Source organism: Rhipicephalus microplus, chromosome 8 (assembly GCF_043290135.1).
Source record: "Rhipicephalus microplus isolate Deutch F79 chromosome 8, USDA_Rmic, whole genome shotgun sequence".
Lineage (NCBI taxonomy): Eukaryota > Metazoa > Arthropoda > Arachnida > Ixodida > Ixodidae > Rhipicephalus > Rhipicephalus microplus.
In genome coordinates, this window is record NC_134707.1 from 72,413,052 (window position 1) to 72,438,828 (window position 25,777).

The 25,777-nt window shown below is 45.1% G+C and overlaps 1 long non-coding RNA gene across 1 annotated transcript; it reads right to left on the reverse strand.

Moving 5' to 3' along the window:
- Positions 1 to 8,677: 8,677 nt before the first annotated feature.
- Positions 8,678 to 25,519, reverse strand: LOC119164549 (uncharacterized). The gene is made up of 6 exons (XR_012885688.1): positions 25,388 to 25,519; positions 22,092 to 22,198; positions 20,606 to 20,656; positions 19,884 to 19,940; positions 18,994 to 19,038; positions 8,678 to 9,020 (listed from the first exon to the last, which is right to left on the reverse strand). It is a non-coding gene; the product is annotated as an uncharacterized LOC119164549 (long non-coding RNA).
- Between the last annotated feature and the right edge of the window lie 258 nt (positions 25,520 to 25,777).

The window sequence follows — 25,777 nt, forward strand, 5'->3', positions numbered from 1 at the left end:
CTCGCCGTCATTCATATGGTGGATATGGTGGGATTTTTTATTTGTCTTTCCTATGTGAACATGGTAGAAAAAGCAAATAGTAGCACAGTTTCTAGATGAAAAAAATTATTGTATGTTAGACGTTTAAAACGACAGAATTTCGAAAATAGTGGGTTAGCACTTCCTTAGCTTTGATCTAATAGTGAAATTAAAAGAAAATTACCCACACCTGTGCATAAAATAGAGAATGAATAACGCACGGAAAAACAACTGAAGATACGCTCAAACTTTTTTTCTCGTAGGTCGAACGAGCTCGTTTTATTAGGCAGTGCTCACATTGCTTTCTTCGCCCTCTCTGATGACTGATACGTCGGGTCTAATGTCCCAAAACCACCATATTGTCACGGGGTCGTGACGTGGCCGAAGACAGGAGACTTCGTGTTGGGGTTTAACTGTTTATTTGGGCGAACCTGTGCCCGGTAAAGGGAAAGTCCAATTACAGCAGCAGTCTCGCACAGATAGCAGTCTCGGACTGATAGCGGCGAACGGAGCGTCGGCCTTCGATCAACAACTGACAAGCGTCGAAGCGCGTCGGCATTTATACTCTTGCCGTCGAATGTTCTAGCGTTATCGCTGGCGGTGGCGTAGCTTCCAGAACAATCTGTACCGTTCGCACAGTGGGCGTGATCTTATCGAAATGATCTACTACAGTCCGGAACCTTCTAGAAAACTGCAGGCGCGGTTTGCGCTAAGAATTGTGTGGTGTTTTGGGACGATAACAAAAACTTGGGAAATGGAACGTGGCATTGCCCCCCTCTGAAAAAGGCATCGTCCCGATGCTCTAACTAAAGATGAAAGTACAATAATAATGCAAGAAAGTACAATGAATAAATTCCGATACAACAATAATACAAAAAAAAACACTGGTTCAGTTTGTTAACGCGCATGAAACGGCTTGAGGCGCGCGACATGGACGACTTCAGGTCGCGATCGGCGTCGTTGAGAGTTCGTGATGCCGTCGGGGACAACCTCGTAATCAAGTGGGCCGAGACGTCGAACCACCTTGTACGGTCCGAAGTACCGTCGCAGAAGCTTTTCACTTAGTTCACGTCGGCGTATCGGCGTCCACACCCAAACACGTTCACCGGGCTGGTATTCCACGAAGCGTCGTCGAAGGTTGTAACGGTGGCTGTCGGTCGTCTGTTGATTCTTGATACGGAGACGCGCAAGTTGTCGGGCTTCTTCGGCTCGTTGAAGGTACTCGCTCACATCGAGGTTTTCTTCGTCGGTGACGTTGGGTAACATGGCATCGAGCGTCGTTGCCGGGCTCCTACCGTAGACCAATTTGTATGGAGATATCTGCGTCGTCTCCTGCGCCGCCGTGTTGTATGCGAAGGTCACATACGGAAGAACGGAGTCCCACGTCTTGTGTTCGACATCTACGTACATTGACAGCATGTCGGCGATCGTCTTGTTAAGCCGCTCGGTGAGGCCGTTGGTCTGTGGGTGGTACGCTGTCGTCCGGCGGTGGTTTGTTTGGCTGTATGCCAAGATCGCTTGAGTTAAGTCGGCAGTGAATGCCGTTCCTCTGTCGGTGATAAGGACCTCCGGGGCGCCGTGACGTAGGACGATATTTTCGACGAAGAACTTAGCTACCTCGGATGCACTGCCTTTTGGCAGGGCTTTTGTTTCGGCGTAGCGGGTGAGGTAGTCGGTAGCTACCACGATCCACTTGTTTCCGAAAGCCGACGTCGGGAACGGCCCCAGTAGGTCCATACCAATCTGCTGGAAAGGTCGGCAAGGTGGATCAATTGGCTGCAGAAGTCCCGCTGTCCTTGTCGGCGGTGTCTTGCGTCGCTGACAGTCCCGGCATGTTCTCACATAACGGGTGACGTCGGTGGTAAGACGTGGCCAGTAGTACCTTTCTTGTATCCTCGCGAGCGTGCGAGAAACACCGAGGTGCCCTGCCGTCGGATCGTTGTGCAGGGCCTGCAGGAGTTCTGGTCGCAGAGCTGAAGGCACCACAAGGAGGTACTTAGCTCGAAGCGGTGAAAAGTTTTTCTTTTGTAGAAGACCGTTCCGTAGAAAGAACGACGCAAGTGCGCGCTTGAATACCTTCGGGACTTCGGCGGTCCTGCCTTCGAGGTATTCTATTAGGGCCTTAAGTTCCGGGTCAGCCCTCTGTCGTTCAGCGAAGTCGTCGGTAGTTATCGTTCCTAAGAAGTAGTCGTCATCCGGGTCGTCGGGTAGCGGTTGGTCGACAGGCGCACGAGAGAGACAGTCGGCGTCGGAGTGTTTTTTGCCAAACTTGTAAATGACAGTAATGTCATATTCTTGAAGTCTCAGGCTCCATCGTGCGAGGCGACCAGAAGGGTCCTTCAAGGTGGCTAGCCAACACTATGCGTGGTGGTCGCTCACAACTTTGAAGGGCCTGCCGTAGAGGTAGGGGCGAAATTTCGACGTAGCCCAGATGATGGCGAGGCACTCCTTTTCTGTTGTGGAATAATTTGCTTCTGCTTTGGATAGCGATCGGCTGGCGTAACTAATAACCCTTTCAAGTCCGTCAGCCCTCTGCACAAGAACGGCGCCAAGACCTACGCTGCTTGCGTCAGTATGTATTTCTGTCTCGGCGAATTCGTCGAAATGGGCAAGTAACGGAGGCGTCTGGAGGCGATGTTTTAGCTCCTGGAAAGCGTGTTCCTGCGGCGTTTCCCACTTAACCTCCACGTCGGCCTTGGTAAGGTTAGTGAGAGGATCGGCGATGCGGGCGAAGTTTTTCACGAACCGCCTATAATAGGCACACAGGCCCAGAAATCGGCGCACTGCTTTCTTGTCAGTGGGCGGCGGGAAGTCGGCGATGGCGGTTGTTTTTCGTGGATCGGGACGAACTCCAGACTTGCTGATAACGTGCCCCAGGAACAAGAGCTCCTCATACGCAAATCTGCACTTTTCTGGCTTCAGTGCGAGTCCGGAAGTCTTGATGGCTTGGAGTACAGCTTCAAGGCGCCGAAGATGCTCGTCGAAACTCGAGGAAAACACGACGACGTCGTCCAAGTACACAAGGCAAGTCTGCCACTTCAATCCTGCCAGTACTGTATCCATAACGCGTTGAAAAGTTGCAGGCGCTGAGCAAAGGCCGAAGGGCATCACCTTAAACTCGAAGAGGCCGTCCGGTGTTATAAACGCCGTCTTCTCTCGGTCTCTTTCGTCGACTTCGATTTGCCAATAGCCAGTCTTGAGGTCCATTGACGAAAAGTACTTGGCGTTATGGAGCCGATCAAGTGCGTCGTCTATTCGTGGGAGAGGATACACGTCCTTTCTTGTGATTTTGTTCAGGCGGCGATAATCGACGCAGAAACGTAGGGTCCCATCCTTTTTCTTCACTACCACCACGGGGGATGCCCATGGACTCTTGGACGGCTGGATAATGTCATCCCGCAGCATTTCATCAACTTGTCTCTTCATGGCCTCACGTTCTCGCGTCGAAACCCTGTACGGACTCTGACGGAGTGGTCTGGCATTTTCTTCGGTTATGATGCGATGTTTCGTGATTGGGGTCTGCCGAATTTTCGATGACGACGAAAAGCAATCTTCGTATTGCAGGAGCAGGGCCTTGAGCTGTTCTTGCTTATCGTTCGGAAGTCTGAGATTGACGTCGAAAGCTATAGGAGGGGCTTGGTTCCTCTGAGCAGGCTCCGCAGAATCGGCGAGGGCGAAAGCACTGGTGTCTTCGACAATTTCTTCGATGTATGCGACCGTTGTTCCTTTGTTCACATGTTTGTACTCATTGCTGAAATTCGTGAGCATAACCGTTGCTTTGCCTCCCCGCAGCTCTGCAATTCCTCTTGCGACGCAAATATTTCGGGTGACCAACAGATGCTGACTGCCTTCAACGACGCCTTCCAAGTCAGGTGATTTAGGAGCGCCGACTGAAATAATGACGCTTGAGCGAGGCGGAATGGTGACTTGTTCTTCCAGCACATTCAAGGCATGGTGTGCTGACGGCGTGCGCGGCGGTAGTGCTTCTTCTGTGGATAACGTTATTGACTTTGTTTTTAGGTTGATGACAGCACCATGGAGGCATAAGAAGTCCATGCCAAGGATGACATCTCTCGAGCAACGCTGTAGGACTACGAAGTCTGTAGGATAAATACGGCCGTTAATGGTGACTCTCGCTGTGCAGATTCCTGCAGGCGTTACGAGATGACCTCCGGCTGTGCGGATTTCAGGGCCTTTCCAAGCTGTCCTAACTTTCTTTAACTTCGCGGCGAACGACCCACTGATGACAGAATAGTCGGCTCCAGTATCGACGAGAGCAGTCACACTGTGGCCGTCGATAAGAACGTCGAGGTCGCTAGTTCGCCGTCTCGCATTACAGTTAGGGCGTGGCGTCGGGTCACGGCTGCGTCGGCTTGTTCCGCTGCTTCCATGTTGCGTCGTCAGGCCACCTCCGGTAAGTGAGCTTTTGCCGTCAGGGCTTTGCCTGGTTGGCATTGTGTTCGGAAAGCTCAGTCGCGGCGTCGTCGTCGTCGGAGGATCTTCGGTAGTTCGTCGCACAGCAACCGCACCTCCACCGGTTGCTGCCCTTAGTTTCCCGGATACGGGCTAGGAGACCGGCCCCGCGTTGGGCCGGAGTACTGCCGGGGGTGCGGTGACATGCGGCGGCTGGGCGACGGCGAACGGGAAGGACTTCGGGGTGTCCATTGAGTTCCTGTCAGGTAGTCGGCGATGTCACGTGGCCGTTCCCCTGGCTGCGGACGTGGTGCATCGACGGCGAAGCCACGCAGTCCCATCTGTCGGTACTGGCAACGGCGGTAAGTGTGCCCGGCCTCGCCGCAGTGGTAGCACAGAGGGCGGTGGTCAGGGGTGCGCCAAACGTCCGTTTTCCTCGGCGCACTGCGCTGGCCCGCTGGTGAACGGTAGGTCGTCGGTGGGGGTGGTGGCGGCGGTGGTGTCCGGCGACGGAAGTGCGACGGGGCGGCGTTTTGGCGTGGACGGGGAGGAGCGTTGTGGCGCACTGCAGCGGCGTAGCTCATAGCTTCCGGCTCGGGCAGCGGTGCGTGGGGAACTTGAAGCGATTGCCGAACTTCTTCTCGCACAATGTCGGCGATCGAATCCACTTGAGGGTGCGCCGAAGGCAATAGTTTGCGCAGCTCTTCCCGCACGATCGCTCGGATCGTTTCACGCAGGTTTTCAGAGTCACTGGTTTGAGCAGCAGCGCATTCTGGAATCAGGCGACGATTATACTGTCTGGTGCGCATGTCAAGGGTTTTTTCGATGGTGGTCGCCTCGGATACAAATTCTTGGACGGTGTTTGGTGGATTTCTCATTAGTCCCGCGAAGAGCTCCTGTTTGACCCTTCGCATGAGGAAACGAACTTTCTTCTCCTCAGGCATGTCTGGGTCAGCGTGACGAAATAGGCGGGTCATCTCCTCTGTAAAAATTCCAACCTTCTCATTTGGAAGCTGAACCCGGGTCTCTAGTTGAGCAGCGGCCCTTTCTTTGCGAGCGACGCTCGCGAACGTTTGCAGAAATGCGCCGCAGAAGACATCCCACGTTCGGAGCGTGGACTCATGATTCTCTAGCCAGGTCCTTGCGGTGTCTTCCAGGTAGAAGTACACACGACGGACCTTTTCTTCGTTGTCCCAGTGGTTGAGGGCGGCCACACGGTCATATGTTTCCAGCCAGGTCTCCGGGTCTTCGAACGATGACCCATGGAAAATTGGTGGTTCCCTGGGTTGATGCATGACCATCGTGGGCTGGGATGCGGCGGTTGTCATTGTCGCTGCAGTCGCAGTCATGGCCTTGGTCTTTCGCGCTTTGTCTTCTAGAAGCCCGTACTCCGGTGGTAGCCCTTGCTGTCGGCGGCTTGTTCGCTGCTCCTGGTTGGCGTCGGTGTCTTCTCCGCGACGTGGGCTGGGTTCACGGCTTGATGGGGGCGTCCGGTACATGAACGAAGCAGCACCTCCACCAGATGTCACGGGGTCGTGACGTGGCCGAAGACAGGAGACTTCGTGTTGGGGTTTAACTGTTTATTTGGGCGAACCTGTGCCCGGTAAAGGGAAAGTCCAATTACAGCAGCAGTCTCGCACAGATAGCAGTCTCGGACTGATAGCGGCGAACGGAGCGTCGGCCTTCGATCAACAACTGACAAGCGGCGAAGCGCGTCGGCATTTATACTCTTGCCGTCGAATGTTCTAGCGTTATCGCTGGCGGTGGCGTAGCTTCCAGAACAATCTGTACCGTTCGCACAGTGGGCGTGATCTTATCGAAATGATCTACTACAGTCCGGAACCTTCTAGAAAACTGCAGGCGCGGTTTGCGCTAAGAATTGTGTGGTGTTTTGGGACGATAACAAAAACTTGGGAAATGGAACGTGGCAATATGATTATGAGAGACGCCGAAGTAGAGGACTCCAAAAATTTCCACCCCCTGGGGTTGTTAACGTTCACCCATATCTGAGCACACGGGTCTACGGCGATTTCACCTCCATCGAAAGTGCAGCAGCCACAGCCGGGATTTGATTCCGTGACCTGCAGGTCAGCAGTCGAGTACTTTTGAGTAAGACAGTAAGTTGGGCCAGTTAGTTAGGATCCATCGTGAACTTTCTTACAGCGCAACAACAGAAAAAATACAGGACAGGGAAGGAGTAGAACAGCGCCGTCTTTTCTATCTGTTCTACTCCTTCCCTGTCCTGTATTTTTTCTGGTGTTGTGCTGTAAGAAAGTTCACAAGTACTTTTGCTCCTGGGCCACCACGGCAGGGCTTTTTCGCCATCATTGTCCTGATGAAACGAATAATACTACTTACAGACACATAACAGGCCGATAAACATGATAATCAGAAATTGAATAAATATGTATAATGTTCAAGTGGTAACCAATTCTTAAAAAAAACATTGTTGGCCCCACCGGGGTGGTCTAGTGGCTAAGGTACTCGGCTGCTGACCCGTAGGTCGTGGGATCGTATCCCGGCTGTGACGGCTGCATTTTCGAAGGAGGCGAAAACGCTGTATGCCTGTGTGCTCAAATATGGCCCACGATAAAGGACCCCAGGGGGTAGAAATTTCCAGAGCCCTGACTACGGCGTCTCTCATAAAGATATGGTAGTTTTGGGATTTTGAATTTCACAAATAAATCAATCAAAAAATATGGTTGATCATTTCAGTCACAAGATTACCATAACGTTAAAACGAACCAGCCAGGAAATCGCGCATTGTTTAATGTACTATCTGCGTCGTTTGAGAACCGACCAGTAAAAAGCTTTCGCGATGGTATAGTGCGTGCCGTCCAATTGTCTCCAAGGAGGGGCGCGCATATATGCGTACAGCTGCTGATAAGAATGCACGCTTTTGTCTATGATCACAACTGGATGGCGCGTTCTGTACCGTCCCGAAGGCTCGCCGTTGTTCAGACTTCTTTAACGCAGATAGTACGTTGCCGTATGAGCACTTGTACCACAGGATCTTCAGCAATACTGAGTGTGACAGCACCGCAGGACATTGACGCATCCAAGATAACGCCTATTGTTGAAGATCTCCATCCCGAATACTAAACCCAAAACACATGATTGAACCTTTCTGGTACGGATAAATGGATATGTGGTGTTTAACGTCCAAAAACCACCATATGATTGAGAGAGACGCTGAAGTGGAGGGCTCCGAAAATTTCAGACCACCTGGGGTTCTTTAACGTGCACTCAGATCAGGGCACACGAGGGATCAGCATTTTTGCCTCTATCAAAATTGTAGCTGCTACCGCCGGGATTCAATTCCATGACCTGAGGGTAAGCAGTGGGCTACCTTAGCCATTAGACCACAGCAGCGGGGTGAATCCTTCTCGTAGCTGAAGTAGTTAACATACATCTGCGCAAGGTATATGGGCAGTCCCGAGGAAATAATCCATCAACACATATTACGCTGTGGTATTCGACAGACGTCATTACTTGAGCAAACTTATGCCCCCAAAGTGAAAGTAAAGGCACAAGCAGCACACGCTGTTAATGAGGGTAAACAGAGCGTTGGTCGTCTGTAATGTTTTTAACAGTGGAACGCGTCACCTTTTACCATGCGTCCTCGAAAGTTTCAGTGAGTATTAATGTTAGGAGGAGATGTGATAGAGATCAGGCGAGTTTGTAAAGCATCGTATACGTGGATCGGTAGCGTACTTGGTAGAGCAGCGAGATATACGTCATTGTGAAACGAGTGGCGGTGCGTTTCATTCCTCAAGTCATTCAATGAATTGTATTTAACCCGAAGAAGTTGTATACAGGCGTCCACCAAGTCTTCAGTGAAGTACTTCCGTCACGGAAAGCAAAGAAAAAGCGTGGCTGATCCCTCTTTTTTAGAGTCGGTATTGCACAAAAGTGAAACGCGTCCTTGGGGAGGTAGTTGAGCGTTCAAGGTGCATTTTTTCACCACAAGGGCATTGCACTGAGTGGTGCAGTAACAAAGTGCAAAGTCACGTGAAGAACGGCAAGCAGTGTTTTCCCAAAACATTTACCACATTTCACAATGAAGGCTATCTCTCCCCCAGCAACGACTTTATGACAAAGCATATTCTTTCAAAACTCGTGTGTTTTGCTTTGTAAGAAAAGGAGGGGGCTTAAGAAAAATCTAATTTGTATCCTGGATAACTGAATACACTCCAGGACATTTCCGTGAGCTGACCTGCAGTTTTTGAAAGAATAATGATGTCTATTTCACCCTGTTGCTGTCTATCGGTTTCTCGGCCATACAAGAAGTCGGCCGAATGATTCACCATGTTTATTTAAAAACGCCATGTGTTTGGTGTTTGGTTACGTTTGCTGCTTATATGCCACTAAAACCAAAGAAAACTACAACCAAGCACAAAACCCTTCATATTACTGCAGTCGCTATTGCGTGTGCTTTTGTTGAAGTCTCGCGGCTGTTGCATCGATGCCGTTAAATGAAATGATGCGCGTCTTGCCAAGTGAACTGTCCCGTGGTCCATGTGCCAACAAGCTTTTCATCTTAGTGTCAGTTCTTCGGTTTCAGGTGATGGGGCCGTGTTCATATTACCCTAAAAGAGACAAAAAAAAACGATCAGTTAAGAAATTCTGCATCTGATTTCAGTTTACTACTACATGCCTAGACGGGAGCAAGTGATCACTTAATATCGCCGCACGGAAGAAGAAGAGAAGGGAGTGACGATTAACGCCTGTTTGTTCTTCAGACTTTGCAGTGATCCTGGTACTCTTGCGCAAACAAAAATTTTCGGCTTAGGCCATCCTTTCGAATAACCTTTCTTTTTAAGAGCAACTATAACCCCCTCATAATAGAATATTAAACGCTTTTACTCAATGAATGGGATCAGAGAATCCATAAATCAAGCATCACATGCAAACAAAAGACGCGGCTATACAGACAAAGTCATTCTTTGCAGGATGATTATGTTTTCACACTTGTTTGTTGAGACTTCAAGACTTAAATAGGTTTAAATGTTTTGAGATGTTGAGAAATTATATTTACTTGATGTATGGAGTTATTTAGGGCAAGATGGTTTATCCTAAAGCTGGTTGATTTAGAATAAAGCTTGCGAAGAGGAGACTTGTTTGTAAATTTGTTTTTTATTGTTATTCAGCAAAAGCACTTTGTCAATTTCTTCTGACCCAAGAGTCAGTAGCATTGGAGGCCGGACGTTTAGAAGCACAGAATAGAGAGGGAGGAATGCAGGTTGAAAGAAAGTCACAGTGTCGCCACAAGGACGAAGCAAAGAATGTGATAGCGAGAAATTGGGTTATCACATTCTGAAGCCTAATCAGATTGATACTTCCAGTGTGCCACTGAAACACAAAGACACTCGAATATATCGCAGTGGTGCACACAAAAAAGGCTTGAGAAGACAACTCTCTCAGTTTTAAGTGCGAATCATTTTTTTGCCTACAGCAGACACTTTGAACATTTTCTATCTATCTATCTATCTATCTATCTATCTATCTATCTATCTATCTATCTATCTATCTATCTATCTATCTATCTATCTATCTATCTATCTATCTGGCCGCCTACGTCTGGGCCTCTCGAGATCTTTCTCTTAACTTGGGGCAAACCAAAGTTAGAATAGGTGGATAAGACAGTTAGACAAATACAACTCGCTAGTGAATACGGGAATAATGTCACAATCCGGTCTCGCATGCTGTCAGCACTTTCCACCGGACAGTGGCACATACCTGCGGATGGGTATGCGCCATTGGGACACGGGTATGTGCCAGACGTAATTAGTCCGTTATATATACTCATGTGCAATGGGCGCTCATGTGGGTAATTTTAACGCGTGAACCTTAAGAGAGCGCTGCTATCGGCAGCATTGGCCAGTTGAATGTGTGGAAAAAATGTCAGGGTCCCAGCTGGAATTGAAACCTAGCATTCTACGCGACAATCAAGTATTCTACCACAACACCACGCCAGCTCTTAGAAATACGTTTAAAATAAAGCCTAATGTTCCTGAAACGTCAATTGTGCTTGCGGATCTGGCTATCCAATTTTATAAATATTACATATGTACTCCCATATTACATCAGTCACGAATGTTAATGTGAAGTGCGGTTAAATTCTATTCGCTAAAATTTATGTGGCAGTGAGCAGAGCTACCATCCTCGCGAGCCTCAGTGCTTCCTTCATATCTACCGCCTTGTTCGCGATATTTTTAGCTGTTGTCATCGTTGCGCAGCTGAAAACAACTGGATATGTAAAACAAATACGGCTGTTGAACGTGCAGCTGTGTGTCAGTTTTTATTCATCTTGAGCGCCGCTTCGTAACGTTTCACTCAATTAAAAATTACAACGCAGTCACCCTTCATGCGTATGCTTCAAATAACATCTGTTCTCAAGGTGTGTTGAATCTACCGAATTTGTTACGCCTTTGTGCTTCAGCGATGCGCTGTACGAATTCACAATACCAAACACGACCCCTTTAGTTAGTTTTCTGTTAATCTACAGCGCGTAGAGCAACCTCTATGCGTCTTTTCGTAGGCTTCAGTTGCGCCCAATTTTTTTATCTTCCGCATTGCGAGTGAGTACAAAGAGGGGTAACAATTTCAAGGTGTTCACAAAGACTGTATTCCAAACGGAAGAACATGAACGAGCTTTTCTGGCTTGAAAACACTTGAAGGTTCTCACATACTGCGTACCCCAAGCGTTATTTGATATATACAAATATCCCAGCGCTAGTATGCAGAACAAGTCATGGCATGTGAATGAGTTGTTTAACGCAGTGTGCTTTGACTTCTCTTAAGAAATATTTTATGCCTGCTAGATATATATATATATATATATATATATATATATATATATATTCACTTATAGTCGGTATATAAGTGAAATTAAACAGGGGAGTGTCAGTCAGCCCCATTTGTAGCCATGGCGGCGTGTGTGGCACACTCTTTGTGAGCCCGTGTGGCGTCATGTAGCACGCGCCTGTTAGATCTCATTATTATTGCGTCACATCCCGGAAAAACGAACTTAGAAGTATATACTTTTCCCCCTATTCATTAACGGGGGTTTCATACTGGCAGACTTGGTGCCTTAGGTTGTATACGAGGGACTATTGATCAGCTACCAGCTCGTAATAAGTTTCCTTGCTACGTGACTCCACACAGGCTGCCATGGCTACAGGTGGTGCTGACTGACACTCCCATGTTTAAATTCACATATACACCCAACAAAGTTGCTGGGGGGATAGCCGTCATGGTAGCTTAGTGGTAGAGTATAGAACGCATTATTCGAAGGTCGCAAGTTCAGTTCCTGCCACGGCAAGTTATCTTTTCACCCTCTTTTCTTTCTTCACATTTACATTGCAATTCGGTGTAGGAACTTCCTCTATACTTTCCATGGCATTATTGTCTGTTATATCTCAATAATATTGTGTGAAACACGGAAAAACGAGCCCTTAGGTATACACTCTTCCCTCTCTTTCTGTCTCTCTACTCTCTCTCTCTCTCTCTCTATATATATATATATATATATACTTGTATGTATATCTATATCTATATATATATATATATATATATATATATATATATATACACATGTATGTATGTCTATATATATATATTGTAGAAAAAGAGGTCGACAAACCTGCACAAACACAGGTTTTACTAACGTTTCGGCAGGGGGGCCTGCCTTCGTCAAAGAAACTCACTTTGACAAAGGCAAGCCCACCTACCGAAACGTAAGTAAAACCTGTGTTTTCGCACCTTTGTCGACCTCTTCTTCAACTGTACTAATGAAATTCACACCACTATATATATATATATATATATATATATATATATATATATATATATATGTATATATACCATATATACTATATACTATATATATACCGCTACTATATATATGTATATATATATATATATATATATATATATATAGGAGCGGCCAGTGTGAGGGAGAGTGTCAGACCCTAGGGTATGACACTCTCCCTCACACTAGCCGCTACAAACCTAGATGAACACGACCAAATAATATGGAAAAATGTCCTGCTTGAGGCATCTCTTAAATTACCAGAAATCGCTCTTAATCACAGTGATAAGCAGCTAAAGAAACTGGTCGCAATGACCAAAACCATTCTGCGCCACAACACTTTATCGAACGAAGAAATCACCTCCTTAACAGATTTTGAACAGAATACTTACGAAGCTATCATGACCACAAAAACCCATAAACTCAAAAGAGGCCATGTGCCCAACCCCACGTTCCCTGATATAGTTCCTTATCACTACAACACCACCACCCAGGAAACCACTAACGGTACAAACGAGCACCCATCTATGAACACACCCTGTGACACTGTGGTTGTAAACTTATCGGACACGAGCTTGTCACCTGACGCAAAAAAATTGCTATCTGAAGAACTAAGCTTCTGCCCAACCACAAAATTTTTCGATGAATTCCACTTGCTCCGAGGCCTCGACAACTTCGCTAGAAGCTTAAGGTCGCACGAATATTTCTCAGGCAGGCCTTCTAACCACGAAACAATTCACCGTCGTAAAACAAATGAGTGGACACCGAACAGTAATCGAGACAAGTGCCTGGACCTATATATCACCGCAGTACAGAAAGATATAGTACACGTATACCGCAGACAGAAAGGAAACTGAAAAAACTTGACAAAATCTGAAAAAATGAGTATGAGAAATCTGGCATCTAGGACAGACATAATAAAACTCGCTGACAAAGGAGCAGCAATTGTAGTCCTTAATACAACTAACTACTTACAAGAAGCATACCGCCAACTAGACGACTCAAGATTTTACGAACGCCTCCCAGGTGATCCGACAGACGAATACAAAGGTATCGTATCAACAGAACTAAAAAACTGTGTGATGCTGAAAACATAATTAACACTGACCACAAACTGAAGCGAGCAGCATACCCTCATCCAGGTTCCTTCTACATCCTCCCAAAAATCCATAAACCCGGTAACCCCATTCGACCAATCATATCAGGCATCGGTACAATAACTGAACCCATATCAGGGTACGTGGACAAACTAATAAGCCACATTCCAAGCACCCCGCCTCGTACATTAAAGGTACCACACATTTTCTTCGAGATATTGCAGGTCTGTGTGTGCCGAAAAACTCGTACTTGGTAACTCTTGATGTCTCTTCATTGTATACAAATATTCCTCACGATGACGACATAGCTGCATTAAAAAACATGTACACAAACCATAGAAGATCTAACACCTAGCTTTCTCTGCCATTGCAACTTTGACGAGAATGGTCCTCGAAATAAATTCATTCGAGTTTAACCAAGAGTAATTTCGACAAATCAGCGGGACCGCTATGGGCACCAAAATGGCACCCAATTATGCCAACGTATGTATGAGAAAGCTAGAATCAGAATTTCTCGCACAAAGTTCCTTGAAACCACTGTTATACAGAAAATACATAGACGACATCTTTCTTATTTGGACCCACAGCGAGGACGAACTTCTCAGCTTTATAGACACTTACAATGCTGTACATCCGAACATACACTTCACACAAACATACTCGCAAGTAAGCGTAAATTTTCTTTATTTCACCATAACGATAGAAGAGGACAAGCTCTCTACAACCCTATATCGCAAACCAACGGATCGACAACAATACCTCCATTACCAAAGCGATCACCCGTGCCACTGTAAAAGCAGTATTCCATACAGTCAGGCTCACCGGTTCAAGTGAATTTGCTCAAGAGACACTGATTTAGACACGAGCTCACAGAGGCTATAACGTATGCTCGAGAAACAAAAATAACCCCCCACATGTAATTGATGACGCTGTTTAAAAAGCGAGAAAACTGAAGCGTGATGACTTACTTATGAAGCGACTACAGCAAGAAGAATCACAACAAACAAACCTCTGCTTGACGTACAGCACAAACTTCCCAAATGTAAACAATATCCTTCAACAACATTACATTTTGGAACAAAGTGAACGTCTGAAATACGTATTCCCATCCACTCCAGGCGTCGTTTACCGACGACCACGCAACTTCAAAGAGACACTAGTCCACTCTCAAATCATTACCTCACCCCCCAATAATCCATTCCGACCTTGTTTAAAGTCCCGATGTCTTGTATGTAAGGCGATGCGAGAAACACACAAAGCAACCAGCACACAAGCCAAGTTTTTGATTACCATACGAGGAAACCTAACATGTGATTCCTCTGATGCGGTATACCTACTCGAATGCAACGTGTGTGGTATGCAGTACATCGGACAAACAGAAACACCATTTACGATTCGCTTCAATAATCACAGAGCCCATGCGAAATGAGCCCCAAGACTACCTCTATCAAAACATCTCAATCTTCCCGACGATGCATTCGACCAACTATCAGTAACGCTCTTAGCGACGGGATTTAAATCAAACCGAGAACGTGAACAACAAGAGTCATACCTTATCCACCGATTTAACACCCTCGATTGAGGAATAAATGAGAATCCTGGTACACTTGCAGCTAATAAAGCATTAGAAAACAATAACAGCAATAATAAAAATAGTAACTGAGTTCACGGCACTGCAGCTGCGATGGGCACTGGACAACTCAAAACAATTCCAAATGTAACTACTCCTGCTAAGTACAGCTATCATCTTATTTCTGTTTTTACTTTACTGCCCAATCAATTATGCCAAGCATGACATGCCCAACAGCAACCCTGTGCCCAGTCGGGAGCCCCTGCTGCACGCGTAATCCAGAAGCGGGCAAGAAATTCGCATTGCGCCCGCTTACCAGCCTCTGCGGCAATACGCAGAACCCCTCTTTCTACGACAAAATGTCGACGGGGTGCTGATAAGTTAAAGGCTTAAACTTCTTAAAAAAGCTCTTTTTGCCCCACACCGAACCGCCAGAGCCAGGAGGCGCCGTCTGGTCGGGAAGAATGCGTTAGTGAAAGGAAGCATACTCAGACCGCAGACATCAGAAAGGTGAAAAGGAGAAAAAGGAGAGTGATGGAGGGGGAAGTGGAAGGAAGAGTGGAAGAGGGGCGCCCGGAGAGAGTCCACCTTATAATTCTTTCTCTCTTTTTTTCTTTCTTTTTTTCTTTTTTCTGTTTTTTCCCACTTTCTCTCTACCCCCAGTGATTTGAGATTGTATAAAGCTGAGCACCAACAAACTGTACCTTCAATCCTGATGAGTGCCAGACTCTAGGCCGAAACGTCAAAATAAACCACGTTTGGACCGTTCACGGAGGATCTACTTGACTATATATATATATATATATATATATATATTCAGCAGGAAGTTCAAGGGGTCTGGTACGTATAAAGAACACAAGCGAGTACACGTACGAAAGAGCAATACTTTTATGCCAACGTTTCAGCCGTGGCACGGCCTTCGTCAGGGAAGGACGAAGGCCGTGCCACGGCTGAAACGTTGGCATAAAAGTATTGCTCTTTCGTACGTGTACTCGCTTGTGTTCTTTATATATATATATATATATATATATATATATATATATATATATATATATATATATATATATATATATATATATATATATATATTTATATGAGATCTCACAGACAATAATGCCAAGGAAATTATAGGGGAAGATATTAGACCAAATTGTAATGTAAATATGAAGAAAAGTTGGTGAAAAGATAACTTGCCGTGGGCAGGATCCGAACCTGCGCCTTTCGAATGACGCGTTCGATGCTCTACCACTGAGCTACCACAACAGCTATCCCCCCCAGCGAGTTTCCGTGAACGGTCCAAACGTGGTTTATTTTGACGTTTCGGCCTAGAGTCTGGCACTCATCAGGATTGAAGGTACAGTTTGTTGGTGCTCAGCTTTATACAATCTCAAATCATTGGGGGTACAGAGAAAGTGGGAAAAAACCGAAAAAAGAAAAAAAAGAAAGAAAAAAAGAGAGAAAGAATACAAGCCAAGTTTTTGATTACCATACGAGGAAACCTAACATGTGATTCCTCTGATGCGGTATACCTACTCGAATGCAACGTGTGTGGTATGCAGTACATCGGACAAACAGAAACACCATTTACGATTCGCTTCAATAATCACAGAGCCCATGCGAAATGAGCCCCAAGACTACCTCTATCAAAACATCTCAATCTTCCCGACGATGCAAAAGGAAACTGAAAAAAACTTGACAAAATCTGAAAAAATGAGTATGAGAAATCTGGCATCTAGGACAGACATAATAAAACTCGCTGACAAAGGAGCAGCAATTGTAGTCCTTAATACAACTAACTACTTACAAGAAGCATACCGCCACGAATCAACAACATACTTTCCCGCCATTTCAACATAATCAGGCAAAGCAAACGACTAACTTCTATTTTCGCGAAGCCACCTCACGTGGTGTACCGCCGGGATAAAAATCTGAAGGACATTCTTGTCAGGGCAAAAACAAACACCCCCAAAATTCAATCAGGGTGCCATCCCTGCGGAAAATCTCGATGCAAGGTATGCCCACAGATGCTCACAACACGTGAATCCAAAGCGAACTTCTCGGATTTCAAATTCTGCATAACTGAAAGCCTTAATTGTGACTCCAGTAACGTAATATACATGCTACATTGCAACATCTGCGGACAAGAATATATCGGCCAAACAGACACGCCATTTCGGCTGCGGTTCAATAATCACCGGTACCACGCCACTTCACTGCCGAAGCTACCTTTATCTAGGCATCTGCGCCTGCCAAACCACAGTTTTAAAAATATTAGCGTAACTCTTTTGCAGTCCGGTTTTTCAAACAGACGCGAGCTCGAACAGCGTGAGGCATATTTTATTTTCAAATTTCGTACATTAGTAGCCGGTATCAATGAGGACCCCGGAAAACTCAACTGCCTCCGAGAAGTAGGCCAGGAGAAAATTGGTGACAAAGATTGATAGCTGGAGACCATGCTTTTTTCTGACTGACTCGTCGTACGTGTACACTGTTCTTTTTTTTTTTCACATGCACATACAAAGTGTTTACGTTCGCCTACCACTTCATGACCGTTGAAGGGAAACGGACGAAGATTAAAGGTAAATAGCCGACCGACCCATTAACGAGAAACCTTTCCTTTACACACACCGCCCGCCGCCCGCCGAACGACCAATTACGGGGAAACCCCTTTAGGCACGCCGTCCCGGACCCTCCCGGCACCGCGGCGACAATCTTGGGTGGCCCGACACACGCCAAGAACTGAACAGCACGTGATATGAACCGTAGGTGGATGTAGACGGACAGTTGGCTTCGTTCTCAGTGTTGACAGTGGTTCTTCCTCTTTTTTACTTTCTTTCTTTTCTTTCTTTTTTCTCCTTTTTTTCCTTCTTCCAGTTCCCTCTCACTCTCGCAAACGTCTTTCAAGGCGAGAGGGACGCGGCAGCAAGGATGTTTGGAAGCTCATGTCAGTATAACTCATCCCCTGATGAAGGGAGGTCCCCTCCCGAAACTGTTGGGAAATAAATACATTTATCCTTGTTGACAACGCTCCCGTTGTGCCATATCCCATACCTTCACGAAGACTAACTGGCCCATTGAATTATTATTCCCACTATATATATATATATATATATATATATATATATATATATATATATATTCCCGAAGTCATCTACTACAGCGTCTCTGATCATCATATCATGGTTTTCTTAAGATAAACATCAGCAAATTTCAAGCCACATACATAGCGAAGACTTGACCATAAATGGTAAAAATTAAACCTTCCATTAAAGGCAACCACGAGTAGATGCGAAGAGGTGAGCGCTACCGCTTACACTGGCGGTGGCGTGGACGCTGGTACAGATGGTTGTGTTGCGCAGGAGGGAAATTTTGGGAGGTGCAAAGCACGCAGTGATGGACAGGTGTTTCGAACTACACACGCCATTCGCAGCTTTTAGGCAAAGACAGACAGAAGACGCCCATTGGACACAGAGACCCGCAGTCCACTTTTAGTTAAGGCGCACACTGCAAATTTTTGTTGTTCTACAATCCACAGCCGAAATCTACGACCAGGACTACCTTGGAGGTTAATATCATAGAGGTTTAATTTTAGACGTCATTGTTCAAGCTCCAGTGCCTTCAGATATAGGGTAGGCAGTGAACGGTTCTGCGAGCAACTGGTTTTCTCCATGAAGAAACTCGCAAGGAGACGCTGCATGCACCCGCGATGCGAGGTGAGAGAGGGGGAACGTAGAAGTGGAAAGCAAGGGGTACCCATGTGCGATAGTTGGGCAAGCGCTATGGGTACGTATGCCTAGAGGAGATAGAGGGGGAGCGAGAGTAGAGTAACAGTCGGCGTTGCGAGGCGAGTTAGGGGAGTGTAGGACAGGTAAGGGAGGGGGTGCGCATGCGCAGCAAGGGTGGTCACGCGGCACACAGGATTGAGCTCTACCCTAAGACGCTTCGCATTTGAAGACAGATTAAGTGCATGTATAATTTCAGCCAGCTACTCGTCATGGGCTTTTTCGCACGTGATTTCGCACTCTTTGAATGCGACAAAATATGTAGCTTTTTGTAGAGTCACTTGCAAGAAAGGCACTTACTGCCTAATAATTTAGGGCGTCTCCGGGCTCCAGGACGTCCTGGGTCTGTAATATATTGCAATAACTATTACACTTAAATTTTTATAAGCTAATAACTTCATCTCATAAATTAAAAACGTTGTAGAAGCACATACAGCGAGAATTTGTAAGTAAATTACCCCTACTTATTACAATAACGGAAACCAAATAGAAAAACCAGAAAGGTTAACCACGCAGCGGTGTGGTTTTCCTCCCTACGTGCAGTAAACAACCTAAAATTATTGAACAATAAAACAAACAGCCAAAAAAGAAGGAACTGATGAGTACGCTGTTAACGGTTTGTGAACGAAGGGTCAGTGAATAGGCATCAAGCAGCACCGCAACAAGGTATCTGATTATGCTCCAAGTTCTAGTTGCACAAAGGAGGCTCGAGCGGCCACTAAGTTTATGACGCCTTCTGCCTATGCCACGCCGTGAAACGCGTTGCGTATATGTAGGCCTAGTTTTCCAATACATTTTTGCCTCTAGAGTGCTTCCGTCAGCAATCAATAAGGAAAATAGTGGTCACTAAGGTTATACGTTGTAAGTAAGGACTCAGTGTGATGTGAATTTTTCACAATAAATTCCAGTGAATTTTCACTCATGATTTCTTCTCTTTGTGTAAGTACTACTTTCTACTTGTGCTAAATTTATTCGCAAAATATAGTAGGCATTTGGACAGGTGACAAACGTATCCCCCAGCTAACTCTCAAAACTGCCTGCCCCTAAATTGTGGCAGAAAACAAAGCCAGTTGAAACAGCTGAACTGAGATGATCAGCTTTTTGTTTTCATTTAAAGATGTTCAAGTGAATCACAAAATTGGAAAGAGGTAGCCTTGCTCTTCGGGCTAATATGCGAACAAGTTACTTACTTTTAAATATTCTCGAAAGGAATGAACCATCTCTGCCTGCTCCTCGATGCCTCACTCCTGCAAGATAATGACTTGATTATGAGAGGTTCAAGTTTGGTCACATTATTTATTTATTATGTATTGCGAACCCCAGCATTACGTAGGATGGCTAAAAAAAGAAACATAAAGTTACGAATCAGTAGTAACTTGTTAGAAGGTTCACATGGCATACGAGATCTTATATATCTCTCTCAGCACCCACAGGCACTTGAACACGGCGTTTAGCACACATGAACAAACCATCATTGCACACGATAATTGATCTCAAATGGCTAGTTTGTCACTGTCGTCACCCGACCGGCGTTCTGTGTCGAATGCGGGCGTTCAACTCTGAAATACGTTCATATGTGAACGCTCACAGCAAAAAAGCACGTGACATTCCTATTGTTCCGGCTCAGCTTTGCTGCTTGCTTCTTGCACGTTTTTCTTTTTCTCCATTATCCCATGGAAGACTAGCTTTGTCCGACAAATTGTCGTTATTGACCAAACGCTGGGTTGTTTTCGGCTGCGTAACAATAGAATACATGATCAATGCTGGCTTGCTCAATGAACTAAATTAGGCGTTTTGTACAATCGCCGTATTCGCAGTTTAGTCACCTTTCGAAAGGCGAATTCTGTGCGATGTACATGTGGTTTATTTCATTATGTGCGAGGATGGGAATTACAGTAAAACTATTACATACCTTGCATGCCTGGTGGAGGATAAAAATATGTTGCTTCCGTCATTGGGTTTACTGCACAGAAGAAGGCAGTTTGAATCTATCTATCTATCTATCTATCTATCTATCTATCTATCTATCTATCTATCTATCTATCTATCTATCTATCTGTGTGTTTGTGTGTGTGTGTGTGTGTGTGTCTGTGTGTGTGTGTGTGTGTGTGTGTGTGTCTGTCTGTTCGTCTGTCTGCCAACGACATTTGCTCAGGTGGCTGCTCCAATCAGAGGATATTTTCCGATACAGGAATGGCGTGAGTTGTAATGCAAAAGAATTATGCGGAAACCCGCAAGGTGGCGAAAGAGTTAGGAAATGGAATGAAGACAACCATCCGTTTGTAGCACGAAAGCAAAAGGAATTCCATACAGATTTAAATTCCATACAGAAATAAAAGCCTCTTCGTTGCCGGAAAATTCGTCCTGGTCTAAGGTTAGAACCTGGGTCAACGCCTATCCGGGGTCATCACTCTACCAATTGAGCTCACCAGTACGCTAGCAATTGACAGCGACAGGGTGAATTCATCGACAACTCCAAGCACATGGACTCAAGTAATGCAAATGAGTTCTGCGGGAACCTGTGGGTTTCCGCAGAACTCATTCCCATTACTTGTGTTCATGCGGGTTTTCGCAGAACTCATTTGTACTACTTGTGTCCACGTGCTTCGAGTTGTCGATAAATTCACCGTGCGGCCGTGAATTGCTAGCTTACTGGTTAGCTCATTTGGCAGAGTGACGACCCCGGATATGCGTTGGTCCCGAGTTTGAACCTTGGACCGAGACGTATTTAGCGGCAACTGAGAGGCTTTTCTTTTTGAGAAATCCGTACGGATTTCCTTGTGGTGTCGTGCTACGGGCGGGTGGTTGTCTTCTTTCTCTTTCGGGACGTGAGATGTGTTCATCGTCAACATAAAAGTCACGGGTGCAAACATAAAACTCGCTTTGTGCACGAAATGAGACGAAAAGCAGATGAAGAACCGGGCACCTGGTTTCTTCGCAAAAGCGATCTTAAACGAGATCAAACAAAATTAAGTAAAAAAGCTAAGACAAAGATCAGCTGTGCCATCTTTTAGATGCTTTCAATACAAAACAAAAACATGAAAAATAAGTTACCAGCTTTTAAAAAGGGTGATTATGTCACCATCAGTGAGCAATCAATTTACTGGTCTAAACATCGACACCATTTCCATGCGACACAAAGTGGCAGTGACAAAAACACCGGTATTATGGAAATTTATATCGCATAATATGCGAGCTCTATTTTGTTGAATGTTTCATGCAGCGCAACAGTACACATGGTGCCTATTATGAAAAAAAATAAACATGGATCGGTTCATCAATTACGACTTCGTGTTGAGCGTGGAAAGTGCATCAACCTACGTAGAAGGTAACTATTACAAGTAAATGCTGCGTAAAACTGCATTTATACTCTAACCGTCAACAGAATAAATACATACACCTCCGTCCTTTGAGCGCCAGTACGATGGTGTGTTCAAACGTCAGTAGAAGTAGTCCTATAAAAAATATATAGTATGGACGAAACCCATTCATTGCAGTGTGGTACCTGAAAATGAATCAAGCATATTATTAGTCCACCGAGGGGCTTATCATCGCCTAGAGAATATTTGACGTAGCGACACATCTCCCCTCTTTCTTAACGTGCTGTGCGTGCCAATCACATTGCCTTTCGTTCACACCAGTAAATAGACGGGTAAGAACGAAAGGCATTGTGAGAAGCAAGTCTTTTCCTATTGCATCGCAAATTTGTCATTTTCTTTATGTTGGAGTTTGTTTTCTTTCATGATTAAAAACTAGGGTGAAAGAGAGTATCACTGAAGGAAAGCCTCCCCCTTGCGTTGTCAATTTTGGTTCTGGCTTAGTTCACATTAAAGTTACATTAAAATAGCCTCTCCGTAAAGCGTGGCTAATCGAAGATTTGTAAATACTTCAACGGAACCTGCAGTCTGAAACCGAGTCAGAGCAAAGCTCTTTAAAGAAATCAACTTCGTTTGTGAATTGAATGCTGTGTTTGAAATAACACGGCTGAATTCACCTCGGAGTAAGGAAAACTGGCTGTTCATTTATTTTAGGCATCCTTAAGATTCCACAGCTTTGGCCAAGGGTCCATCTGCGCTTGTCCTTCTTTCTCGTTTTGTTTTTTTCGCGCCATAAGCTCGTAAAGAATGAACCGACGCGCCCAGCAAGTCCCTCTGCTCAAAGAAAGATACTTGGAAGGTTTCATCCTACTGGAAACATGGAAGCAAGCGAAGCTTTGTGTGCGCATTGCGAGCTGTGAATTGTTGAGCAGAAAAAAACTGCACGCTATGTCTACGTGTTGAGCAGCCAATCTTTCACAGATGCATTAGTGGCAAGATTTTAAGGTCAGGCAAATGACAGTGAATAAGGTGGTTGAATTTGGTTTAAGTTTATGTTGAGGTCAGCAGCACAGATAATTTAGTGTATAGTGTCAGGTTTCTCGCATGTTGATTGGAGAAAGTTAGAGCGTGTTCTTGCTTTCTTTAGGATAGGAATTGATTAGCTCGGCCTCATTTATGCTATGGCCAGCCTCTCTCTTCTACAACGTTCTACATAAAAGGGAGCGGTATCAACTGAGTGCCAGTGTTTCACTTCTTATCGACCTCAAATTCACAGAACGACCTTGACGCTGCTGTTTCACTACGAGGTTAACCTTGCAGACAGCGTTGTTAGCTCTACACTGGCGCTTCGCTTACTGTTCACCTTCATATAGCTCTGTTTTAGGCCAGATTATACGCAATTATCTTACATAGTTGTTGAAATTGGCCCAAACGTTGATTGGTTAAAAAACGCTTGCCGGATGCACCTTTGTGCCCTTTTACTCAGCGGGCTCGTAGCAACATTACCATCTCCAGTTTCACACTTTCATGGCCTCAACGTGGTCTGGAAGACGAGAAAATTGTCTCATTGCAGACAGCGTATATAATTTGACGAACAAATGTACATTCCGGCGAACACAATGCGTTGATACTGTGTCTCAGACAAAGGTGGTGCGTACCACTCAACCTTCCAGTAAAGGCAACAAAATTCTCACGCCATGCAAACCACAAGTCAGTGTATACCACGATTTAGCACAAGTATTAACAAAGTAACAGAGAAGTTTGAAAGTTTAGTTGAACCACACCGAGAAACAGAGAGAGGAAGCAGATAAGAAAGTCTTAAATTGTCTTTTGATGTGCTGCAGCCCACTTTTCAAAAGTGAGCGTAAACCGATGGCCCACCTAGCCGTCTTTCTGTAAAATGGCCGTTACACCAGATATGCAAGTACTTAGTACACACTGGCAATAACTAACGCAACCTTTGATAACAACAGCAGCCTCCTACTAGATTTGGACTAGGGCGTATGTGGCAAACGGATTGGGAGTCCTCCACCTATTTTTTGCCTGTGTCTAGCATAATGAGCATTCCACCTGCATAACGGAGAAACTACTTTTATTTTGGTAATATTTATTTGGTTAAGTTGAAACAAATGTTTTGAAACATGAATTTACATGTCTTCTGAAACATTTTACCTAGAACAGATACATAACGGAAGTGTTTAAGCTACAGCCTCTGAACTCATCGGCTTGAAAGCCTTGTCAAGATCACGAGAGCTCCTTGTTGCCACGTCCTCTGGTCCATGATGTAGTTAACTGATGAAATTATTGATTGATTGATTATTTGATTGATTTATTGACAGTGGTGTTGTCACTGTCAGGATGGGCTCAAGAGACACACAAATTCGTGCGCTGGTTTCGCCATTATGAGGCCAATTTTCAGCCCAACAGCCTACCCCTTCAGCTCAGCTTGCGCGATGAATGTAAAATAATAATAAAGTGACGGCGTGCTTCAAGGCATAGTTTGTCTTTAGTAACTGGCCTTGCAAAGGTAAATGTAGAAAGTAAAAAGTTGTATGCAACATCAGATGTCCTCGGCTCTCACTTCGTCTTGGAACCTGCATGGCCATTACGTTGCACATCAAACAACGGCAGTTCTGAGAGGGCAAGCTTAAGGCACGAAATGAGACTCCCGACTGGGATAATAGGAAGATCAGCTTGGCCTCTTTTGTCCTCCGTGCACATAACCGCGGGGACCTGTTATTGAAACTCACACTCCCAGAAACTAAAATCACAGCCCTGAAGACTGGTTGCTGTTACATTTAGAATTTGTTTGTCATGCGAAATAATGAAAGTTTTCACAAATGTTATGCCAGAAAATAGGCAATTACAATGATGAAAGAAAATTTCTCTGATCTGCTTTTTCAATATTGCCTTACAGCTTACTTGAAAGACTGTCTGAGTATGCCTTCTTATCTGTTATTACACCGATTGCACAGATAACGAAGTACGTCGCCATGAAACTGCAACATCATTCTCTGGTGTCCCAATTTTCTCTTTGCAGTGGTCAGTAATATTGTCAACAGGATTTGTGCCTAATATGTCGTCAATGCATCGAAATTATTTTGTTTAACGAACAGGCGTAGAATTTTAAGGCGACGTGCGGACTAGTTTGGTTTTTGAACCATTTGATACGTATGCGCGAGCTCCCTAATATTTCTTTCTAGGCACAAATTCACTGTGGATGACATCGAGGGGTCGCCAGAGGAATTCAAAGCCGTTACAAGTTCTAAGATGGTGAAAAGATCAGCCGCCTCTAATAAACATTGCGCGAATATTAAACGAGAAGATAAGGCCAGTCATATTAGTTTTTATCTATTAGAAGAGCGTGATACAATTACCTCCTAATTCACCGCTACGAAGAGCCAAGCAGTAGCTTTCAGAAGAGGTATTGAGCAAGCATCAATCACGTTGCTGCTGGAAGTACAATGTTCTAGGATGAGCGGCATTATATATGACTATTCTTAACGCACTCGCCAAGAATCGCGGATTGCTAATAATATAATCACATTTATTATTTGAAAGCCGTTTATGGTACTGTGAGCGAAGTCAGTCTGTAACGTTACGAAAATGTCTTATAACAATGTGATATCTGGCACCAAATGTCACCTGATTTATAACACATTGACACAGCTGTTTTACTACAGCATTCACCTTGTAATCCATCATCAGCATACGTTTAAAACCAATGTCGCTATATTCTGCGGAGGCCTCCACTATGGATTCTATGA